This window comes from Myotis brandtii, unplaced genomic scaffold (assembly GCF_000412655.1).
Source record: "Myotis brandtii unplaced genomic scaffold, ASM41265v1 scaffold14, whole genome shotgun sequence".
NCBI classification, from domain to species: domain Eukaryota; kingdom Metazoa; phylum Chordata; class Mammalia; order Chiroptera; family Vespertilionidae; genus Myotis; species Myotis brandtii.
The window spans coordinates 3,765,082-3,773,476 of NW_005354999.1; the positions used below are offsets into that span (position 1 = coordinate 3,765,082).

Genomic DNA, 8,395 nt, shown 5'->3' on the forward strand with positions numbered 1-8,395 from the left:
TTCCTTCCTTCCTTCCTTCCTTCCTTCCTTCCTTCCTTCCTTCCTTCCTTCCTTCTTTCTTTCTTTCTTTTCTTTCTTTTCTGTTTAAGTTCCTGAAAGGATAGGTGCTGTGTGAATATGTGTGTTGTATTTCTTCATATTGTTAGGTAGGTGCTTGAGAAAAATGGATTGCATGAATTTGTAGAGTTGGGAAGGAGGATGTTTTTCTTGCCAAATAGCTTAGGCAAATTAGAAATCCTTACTTCTCACAAACAAGGCCTTAGAACATGGTTAGTTACCGCAAATACCTATGGGAAAAAGTCAGATAAGATGACCTAGTGAGCTGGGCAGGTTGGAGAGGTGAAGAATGGGTCTGACAGGAGAGCTTTTGCCTTTTCCAAAGGAGGCAGCTGCTATTCAGCAGTAGCTATTGCTGCCACATGGGAGTTCAACTCCAGTGTTGCTCAATCTAATTTTCCAAAGGTGGAGATTTGAACTTTTATGTGAAAGATCCTAATTTTTTCACACTTAGAATTTGAAAAACCAAATTCTACAGCCATGTAGGCTGAATTTGTCCTGCAAGCTGTGAGTTTGCAATCTTGTCCCTAGAAACGTTGTTGTAGTGGGTGTTGTAGTAGAATTCTCTCATCTGACATGATCAAGGTTGGCATCTGGTCAGTTAGTTAGAAAAGTCAGTTAAAGTGGAAAATTATAAACAGATGACTGATTTTTATGGAATTCTTAGAATAATACACAATGATGCATATGCCAAATATTTTACATTAATTTAGAATATACAAATTAAAGATTTTCACCAATCTTTTCATGTTGGGGTAAGGCCTTTTCTCTGAGTGTGAGTTCATTGATTGGATTCCTGAATTATGTTTCCTGTGAAGACCACACATGTTGTCCTTCATTCCCAGTTTCCATTTCCTGAAGGTGATACTGTTAATAATCTGGTTATTATTAACAGGAAAGGAGGAAAAGGAAGACTAGGTAATATAGCGATGTCATTTATACAGCTTTGCCAGGAAGCTGCAGTTTAACACTCTCCAATCCATTCTCCAGAGATCCATGGGGAAAAAGACTGGAGATAGGCATGCCCAGTAAGATAGGTGATGTGGGAGAATGCTTACCTAGTAGTCACACCAGGGAACAAGTCAGTGGCCAGAATGGGCATGGCTACTGCAAACTCTCGGGAAGACTTGATATATATATATATTTTTAAATATATTTTTTATTGATTTCAGAGAAGAAGGGAAAGGGAGAGAGAGAGATAGAAACATTAATGATGAGAGAGAATCATTGATCGGCTGCCTCCTGCACGCCCCCTACTGGGGATCGAGCCCACAACCCAGGCTTGGGTCCTTGACCGGAATCAAACCCGGAACCCTTCAGTTCACAGGCCAACGCTCCATCCACTGAGCCAAACCAGCTAGGGCGGGAAGACTTGATATTTAAACCTGAAAACTGGGAACTCTCTCTCTCTTGTTCTCTTATGCTCTTGGCCCCCTTGCTCTCTCGGGACTCCGGATGCAGGGGGCGTGAGCCATGTGGGACCCACACAATGGATTGATGGACTGAATCTAGACTGATGCTACATCAGACCCAGCTCCGCCATGGAACAGAAACTCTAGATACTGACTCTACTTTTTGCTCTGCTGGAGCCCCAGCTGCATATTTTCCAGGACTGGTTTAAGGAACGTGGGACTTTGCAACCCCAGAAATATATTTCCATGCCAATAAAAACCACTCTTTTGCCCATGCAAGTCTTAGAAAATTCCTTTTCTAAAGATATTGTAAGAACTTCACTCCCACTAGCGACAGAGGAATCCCACCAATCCAATCCTCCAGCAACAAAAGTAGAGGGAGAAGTCTTAACTCTTGCCAGGCAGACTGAATACAGAATCCTTCTAAGTTTCTATGACTTCCAACTGTTATGTTGCCTTGTCCCCAAATAAAACTACAGTATTTTTAGTGACTCACCTTTACCCAAAGCTTTAACCAAAGCATTTTAATTAATGTTCATAGAAGCAATTCTTTTTGACACCCCTATTTCATCAGTTTGTATAATATTTAATTAACCTATGTAATTGCAATGTAAAATAAAATTAGAGTACACAAGTTTGGGAGCAAATAAAACTGACTCCTGGCAGCTATTCAATTCAACAGATGGGAGCAGAAGAGCACATAAATATAAAATTAGCCTTCTAGCCACAAGATTCAGCATGTTGTGGGCAGCAACCAGGAAATTTTAAGGGAGGACTAGAAAGCATGGATTAATCCAGTCACTTGATTAAGTGAAGGTTAGTTAAGCGAGTGACATGGTATAGCATTATAGTTCATTGTGCCGATCTATAGTATTGGCCTGTACTATGAAACCCTTAGGATTGCACAGCATCAGCTACTATCTGTACATCACAGAGAGATGTTCCACAGTTGGATTACAAAGGCTTTAATGTGATTTTCGTGACTCTCACTGGGAGGGTGTCTGAGCTCAGGGGAGTAATTCTAATCATCTGTATCCTTTGTACAATATGTTTTCTTCCAAGAGGGTTGTCTCGAGTAGAAATCATTTTCTTCTAGGAGAACTAAAACATTTTAGTGCAGTATACAGAACCATGCTTTTGAAAGAGCTATTGTGACTGTTTCAAAGTTCAAATTTCTTTCCTAAGAAAATTCTGTTTTCTCACCCAGAAGTTTCATTCCATTATTTTCTCAGTTCTTCCATAGAGCAATTCTTTATGACAAGACACACAAAAATGGTTCACACTCCAATAGAATTCTGATTATACAGGGTATGGCAAAAGTAGGTTTATAGTTGTGAGTATCCAAAACACAAAGTTTATTCTTGTATTATTATTAATTATTGAATTACTAGAGGCCCGGTGCACGAAATTCGTGCACTCGGGGGGTTGGGGGGAGGGTCCCCCAGCCTGGTCTGTGCCCTTTCATAGTGTGGGAGCCCTGCAATCTATTTTCCCAAAGAGGTAGGCCCTGCCAACCCATCCAGGGCTCCTTGATGGATTGCCCCAAAGAGGTAGGCCAGAGCCGGGGGTCCTGCCCCCAGTGTCGCTGAGCGGAGCCGCTGGGACCCGCCTCCGGGCTGCGCACACAGCATCAAGTCCCTGCCTACCTGCTTGCGCCCGCAGCCTCCTGGTGATGGATTGTTACAGCGTGATGACCACATAGGCTTTTATTAGTATAGATTTTCCATATGAACAACTGTAAACCTACTGTTGCCACACCCTCTATTTGTCCTTGTAAAGCAGTTCATGTGCTTTGAAGGAATCTAAAAATATTCTGTGCACTTCTTTCCTCCATGCTCATTGTTGATGACTGTTGTTCCAGGCACACTGAACTGACTACGTTAAATATTAGAGGTATTGGTTAGGCTCACAGATCTTATATGCACTTACTTTTTAAAATAAAAGGTATATTTGAATTGCGGAATGGAAGAAAAGTTAATGTTTAACTAAATGACTAGTTATTTGTAAAACTACAGGTGACAAACTGACCTTTCCTACTGGTTTAATACTTTCTAGTAGCAGTGATAAATGGTTAGAGTAGGTTTGTGAATACTTAGTCATCAGCAAGCATTTACAAAGAATTTGTTGAGATAGCTTTCCTAAGCAAGTGTCCAGTGTTTTTCCAAATGGTTTACAAATTGCCTGTAGTTTGTTCAGTTTACACTTCCCTGAATTTCATCCCAGATACATGAAGTAGAATCTTTAACTGTGGAACCTGGGATGTGCATTTCTATCAAACCCTAATGGTGGGAGTGCCTTTGAGAACCAGTACTCTTGGCATTTGCAATCCCTAGGTTAATTAGAAATGATCTCTTCCCAAGAGTAGGCCCAACATGGTGGGTAAAATCTGGCAGAAGGCAAATAACCTTATCCTAAGATTAGAGCTCACACTGAAGTGTTTTTGCTGCCTTGGCCCTTCTGGCTGTTGAACTTTGCTTATAGCCAAGAAGAGATTCAGAAACCTGCAAATAAATCCTATTTCTGACTAACTAGAAATCTAGGAGCTAGGATTCATGGCCTGCCTTTAATCTCAAGATGGGATCAATTTCTTTTAGGGCCCATAGCTCAGCATCTAACCCCATGCTGGGGGGACATTTAGAAGCTGAACTTTATTGATAGTTCATTGTAAAGAGTTTGTGGGCTGTGTAAAAGCTATCAATGAAACAACAGCATAAAGAAATCTTTTGGTTCTATTTATTGTATTTTGCTTCAAAAGGAGACTCAATCTTGTTTTCACATTTAAGTACCATTCTGGAATTGATTAAAGTCTATTACAAGGTTTCAGATATCTGATATTGAAACAAAGGAATGATTCTTTAGTTCCTCATTCAATGAATGTGTAATAGGCAGAGACCTGTGAGTCTTTTAAAGTTTTATTTGCTTTGAGTGTCATCAGGTGTTAGAAGACATAATATTCTAATTTATGCCCATGTTCACTTTGAAGGATACATATAATTCTCTTTTTAGTGAATCCCATTTTGCTCCTTTTCACCTTTTGAAAATGTCATGTGCAACCTTTTAAAATTAAAGACCACAGGGCTCATAGGAGCCTCACACCACATAGCAGAGGCAAATTGCTCTGAGCTATTATACTGTAGAGTATCTATCTGCTACCTACCAAGAGAGGTTATATGGAGTTACACTCTGGAGATTTTTTTAAAAAAGAAAAGGGTGGATGCTGTGTTCTTGAAATGCCTTCACAGCAATTCTCTTTGAAAGAAGAGAAAAGAACAGACTCATTTCATGAGGCTGTTCAGGTCATGAGTTGGTTCCCAGCTGGACCACTCTGTCTTCACTGGACAGCAATCAGGTGTTTCAGCCTTGTCCTGTGACTGCTAGCCACATCCCCTTTGTTTTCGATCTTCCCCATATAACTGCACCAACAATAATGCATTGTACATTTCATATTTCTGAGAAGTGGCATCTTAATTTTTTCAAGGCTGGGTAAACAGAATCATCATCATTATTCCATCTAATCCAGAGATTTTTAAATCTTCAAGAATTGGTTAAACCTTCTAGGGTATTGACTTCTTCATCCTAGGTTAAACCCAGTTTCGTTCTAATTTTAGTTTTACAATCAAATTTATGATGTCTTATTCTGATCATATTTGTGTGTTAGTTATTTGCTTGACTCATTTGAAAATTTTAAGGATTAAAGAATTTGAAAATGCACTGTGGTACCTCTGTAGTATGAAAGTTGCCCTTCTTGCAGATTATTCTATTTTCCCCTACCTATTTAAAAAATTTCCCTATTCTTTTGTTAAGAGATGTGCTTATTCTCATTATATGAACTTGGGGGAAAAAGAATTTTCCTACTAATAAAATTAAGTTCCTATGGTTTAGTACAAATTTAGTGCCAGGATTCTTCAAGCAGGAAGCTGATATTTGATATTTGCACACCTTAAATATATGTGACACTATAGAGAATCAGGAGTGCTAATTCCTCAAGAAAGGGATTTCTTAAGAGAAAGTGTATACTGGTTCTAGGATGTAGCCTCATGCCTTATGTAACCAATAGATGTTTGGGTTTCTAAGCTTGCATTTGTGCCTTGAAATGAATACTTGTGTTTTTTAAAAGATGATAGTTCAGGATTTTACCACTTCTCAATCTATTACAAATTCAAACTCTGAACCAAGAAAGGGTGACTGTGTTTTATGCACTAAGTGGGTAGTTTGGTTGTTAGTTTTAGTTTTAAAGTTCTCTCCTGAAAATATTAAAAACCATGAAAATAGTTATTTTAGCAATAAAGAGAAATAGTAGCAAGCTTATTTTTTTCATGCTTGGAAGTTGTCCAGGAAACAATTTAAATATATTTTGAAAGTACTTTAATTTTTATATTATCATTTTACTATATATATAGTACCATATATCAAATATACCAAAAGACAATTAATATTCATTATATCCTTTCATAATGAGGCATATTTAAAAGTTTGGATTTGGGTAACTTCTTCAACTTGATAAAGAGCATCTACAAAAAAAACCTATAGTTAATGTCTTCGTTAATAGTGAGAAATTAGATACTTTTCCCTGATATCAGGAATAGGTCAAAGATTTTCCTCAATGTTCTTCTAGAAGTCCTAGCAATATAATAAAACAGAAAATAAAATAAAAGGTATACAGATTTATATCTCAGAAGGATAGAGAAATAATTTTTAATTACAAGTTTTCTAAAGCAAATGATGTGAGAAAAGGGAGGTGAGGGACCTAGAGTCAGGAAGAAGCCTGTCTAAAGTTCAGTCAAGTTGAGGAAAACATTAAGGCCATGTCAATTACGTTCTTGTCTTGTTCCTCTCATCCCAGAAATGGAACTTATAAGGAACTCAAGTACTATGTGTGAATCCTATTCTTTCACTTGCTAAGATTCTGACCCTAATATATGGATGCTCTTTTTCATTAGAGAACATTTATACGTTCAAGGCAAGGAATACAGAAGTGTAAAAGTGTGAGGCTGGGAAAGACCTATAGAGTCGTGTGGGTTTTGTTTTGTTTTGTTTTTTGTTTTTTACAAAACACAAATAAAAGTTTATTATATAGAATTAGGCTTTTAAAGTTCATAGTTACCTAAGGCTAAAGAAAGACTAGGTAATTTTTAAAAACCTGCACAAAATTTTCATTTTCACTTCCTCCCACCCTCAACTATTAAAATGGCCTGACCACATGTTATCAAAACAAATACTATAAATAACACCAAGTCCTTTAAAGACAACTTTCCCAAATGTTATTTCTTAGCATAGGTGATCTTCGTGGCATTACACGGTGTGATCTTAAATCCTTGTGAAGCTTCCCTGACAGCTCCAGCCTGTCCATCATTTTCAAATTCAAAAAATGTAATGTCATGCCTCTCAGGTACCAAACATACCTCCTTGAAGCCAGGGAACTGATTAAACAGCATGGGTAACATCATTTCATTAGTCTCTTCTGGTAAACTATTAAGGAAAAACTATAGTTTGGAGGGTAATCAGGTACCTGAGAATGTGGTGTCGCATTTCCTTGGGTGTTAGCTGGATTTGGTGTTACCTGACCAGGCTTTTTATTTGCAGTTATTGCTGTCTGTCCCACAGTTTTGGCTTTTTTTTTTCTCTTCTTTGTCAGCAAAAGTGCCACGTGTTTTAGATATTGTATCGGAATTTGTTTTTGCACACTGGATTTGCATTGGTTTACCATCAAATGGAAATCCTTGTAACTGTCTTAAGGCATTCTTGGATGAGCCCAGTTCTTTAAATATACCAAAGGCTTGCTACCTCATCTTCATGCTCTTAAATGCCACAATACCTACCACATGCCAAAGTCAGAAAACAGAGCATATAGGGGTCTCTTCAATTCTTCTTTTTAAAATTTTGTCATTCATATTATTGATATAAATTGTGTGGTTTGGTCTGACATCCATCTTTTGGGTTAAACTCTTCAAGTAGTCTGAGGTCTGCGTAGTGTTCTGTAAGAACCGAAAGCCCCAACAGAGTCTTAATAAGTATTGGAAATATGATATTATCCCAAACTCCTAATAGGCATTTAAAACAAAATCAAAACTATTCCATAAAATTTATAAGAATTTACAGTGTTTTGATTTTGTACATGATTTCTGTTTTAATGCTATTTCTAAAATATTAAATTTTTAAATATTACAAAAAATTGATGCTGGTTTCTCTGGTTAGTGGAAGCGTCAAACTTTGCTACCTGTTGCATGGTCTGCACTGAAGAACAGTGGTCTTTGTAGGGCTGGTGGCCCAGCTACTTTGGATTGGCCTCATATTTTGGTGACAGAGGATTATTCATATTTTATCCTGTGCCATTTATCCAAAATTATGGATCCAATATTGTCTCTTTTCCTTAAAAGAAACTTAGAGTTTGAATCATGGATGTACTTTTCCTCCAATTTTCTTTCTTGAGTTGCATACAAGGAAAGCATTATCACTCAAATATGCTTTTAATCATCCCATCCATAACATTACCAGCAATCGGAACAGATTTGTAATTTGAGAGCCATGTGCAAAAAAACAGATATCTTGGGATATATTCCTAGAAGTGGGATCACAAAGCTAGAAACACCAATCAGAAAGGATATATGCACCACTATGTTCATAGCAGCACAATTTACCATAACTAAGATTTGGAAACAGCCTAAGTGCCCATCAGCAGATAAGTGGATTAAAAAACTGTGGTACGTCTCTACAATGGAATACTATGCTGTGCTGAAAAAGAAGGAATTCTTACTATTTGCAACAGCATGGATGGAACTGGAGAGCATTATGCTAAGTGAAATAAGCCAGTCAGAGAAAGATAAGTATCACATGATCTCACTCATTTGTGGAATATAATGAACAACATAAACTGATGAACAAAAACAAAAACAAAAACAGATCCAGAGACACAGAAGCATCGATCA

General features: G+C 37.6%; 1 pseudogene; it reads right to left on the reverse strand.

The window, feature by feature from the left end:
* Window positions 1-6,730: 6,730 nt before the first annotated feature.
* On the reverse strand, window positions 6,731-7,414 carry LOC102256155 (annotated as a pseudogene).
* Window positions 7,415-8,395: the final 981 nt, after the last annotated feature.